Source organism: Sinocyclocheilus grahami, unplaced genomic scaffold (genome assembly GCF_001515645.1).
Source record: "Sinocyclocheilus grahami isolate Dianchi unplaced genomic scaffold, SAMN03320097.WGS_v1.1 scaffold31.1, whole genome shotgun sequence".
NCBI classification, from domain to species: domain Eukaryota; kingdom Metazoa; phylum Chordata; class Actinopteri; order Cypriniformes; family Cyprinidae; genus Sinocyclocheilus; species Sinocyclocheilus grahami.
The window spans coordinates 3,260,316-3,262,916 of record NW_015505210.1 but is presented as its reverse complement, the minus strand read 5'-3'; positions in this window follow the sequence as shown (position 1 = coordinate 3,262,916).

Genomic DNA, 2,601 nt, shown 5'->3' with positions numbered 1-2,601 from the left:
TTAACCCATTCAACAGATCCTCTATTGTTTGATTCTTCTCCTACATCTCCATTGTTTACATCTGCCACTCATTTTTTGAGATAAAACATACTTACACTGACAAGTTAGATGGTGTCTTGCATTTGTTTTAACCATACACTCGATAGCTTTCATTGCTTAGGGAAAAGAGCCTAGAAAAGCTCTCTCACTTTATCTTACCATCTTCAATGAGCAAGTGGCACGGTGTAACCAAATACATACCAAGTTATGCAATGCATTATGGGTAATACTATTTTCTTGTCTTATCCAGCCCCGATCCACCTAGAAGGGGACCATCCTATTGTCTCACCAACTCTCTCAACACACAATAAAGTACATGAGGCTATAAAACTCTTTTTTCTAACCGAATCGTTTATTTTTAACAAAAAAATTATTTGTATATACAGTATTTTGTTGACTGGCCTGGATAGTAGTCTGTATGACCATGTGTTTTCTAGTATTTTATGTTGATATGCTGTACTTTACAATAATTATGATGTACATAATAGCACTTAACCTTTACATAAATAATAATGAAACCCCACACTTAATATGATTTTACTGTAGAGAGATAAAAAGAGCTGTGCTCTGGATTTAGTAAGCTATTGGAGAAAAATTTTAAGAGCTAATAAACGTCTCCTGCAGAAATGTTAGAATACCTTGTATGGGCATGAAAACCAAGAGCTGCTTTTTTTTCTGTCATCTTTCTGCAGCAAGAGGTTTACTTTACTTTAATGTGGTTTAAATAAGGGGGATTGCTAAAGGTGGTGAGGTGGGAAGGTTAAATGCAGATAAAAAAGCTGTATCTTGTCTTATTCCAGGACCGTTTTAAAAGCAGTACAGAAAGCAGGGGATTCCTCTTCCTGAATGGTGCTGATGTCACTGAGTATCACCTCTCTGTGAAGGAGAAGTACTGAGGTGAGAATGTGAGGGGTCAAAATCGGGTTCTTGTATCGTTTCAGATCTTTTTTTTCAGATCTCCATCAGCTTTTTCCAAGATATAGTCCACAGCACAACTATAATGATAACGGCACAGACTAACAATATTGTTGAGACCACTATGAGCTGATGAATGATAAAAAAAACTGACAGCCAGTCGGATTTAAAGAGCTTGAGCATTGAAAGTGACAGACGGCATAACTGCAGCACATACCTTGAATAAACAGTACGTTATCGTGCATTGGTATGGACACTATGGTTACCGTTATAGTTACCATTCTTGGTGTGAACTGGCCTTTTCTCCCAGCTAGAATATTTGTGTTCTACAAAACATTTTGCCGACATTATACTTTGGTTGTGGGAATGTTCGAATTTCTAGTTTTGTTAATGGGAGTACAAGGTTAGCACTATAACGGTGTTCAGAATGTTCTCTAAACATTCTAGGAACATTGATTTATATTAGTGCAGTAGTAAGGTCAGTTGTTGAATATGTACAGAATACTACTTTATTTAAATGACCGTCTACATTATTTCTGTTTTATGACCGAGGACTATGATAGGCTAGCTTGCTATTGCTAGCCCCTCCGAAATCACCTACCCTACCTTTAATGTCAAGTATGCAAAACATGCGCAAAGTGCACACATTTAGATTTGTGGTGAATGAGAGCTAGTGTTTAATTGTATAGCGCATTTCCCACATGCTGGTATTTTCAAATAAAGAAATTTTTTTTTCAAATAACATCCAAACAATGTTGATCATAAAATGTTCTAACATTGTGAGAAATACATTTATGTAACATTATGTTATAATGTTCCATTTACTCCCCCTTACATCATTCCAACAAATTCATTTAGCATTTGAATCTTCACGCTACTCTTTTCCTGACTATAGTTCATAGTGACCATATCTGTCAAGCTCCAAAAAGAACCATTGAACTGTTGTTGAGTGGAAAAGAGCTGCATGAAAATTATCAAAATATCTTCTCTTGTATCCCACGGAGGAAAGAAAGTCAAATATATTTGGAATGACGTGAGAATGAGTACGTGATAGAATTTTCATTTTTGGATGACCAGTAGTAAGATATTTGAATCGATTTGACCTGCTTACTGTTTGATTGCTAATAAGCCTGTGAGTGTATAAACCTTTAGCATTATTTCATGGCCATGCTTGGCTTGTTTTGGCATTACATAACACAATCATTTCCCTTCCCCTGAGACTGATTCACTAGAGAGCTGGTCCATGCTTGCTGAAAGAATGCACCTCATGGAATGCCGGTCTTTGTATCACTTTAACTTTCGAGCCAAGTATCATGAACAATACGAACTGTCACAGACTTGTTTGGATGTTACTTAGTTGCACCTCCTTTGCCTTGAAACACTAAGCCAGAGGAGTTGAGCTGTAGTGAATTAGAGGCATAAGATAGTGTAAAAGCAGCAATAAGCACTCATGATTTGCCGTTTCTTTTCTATATACAAACCTGATGTCAGAGGCATTCATGTTTCTGCATTGTTTCTGCTCTTATGATTGCCTTGGTTTGCCAGGCCTCAGTGATGTTAAAGTCTATACATATAAACAGTCTATATATTTTCCTCATCCAATTCACTGAAACTGAATACCATTTATTCCATGGAATGAATTGGTAA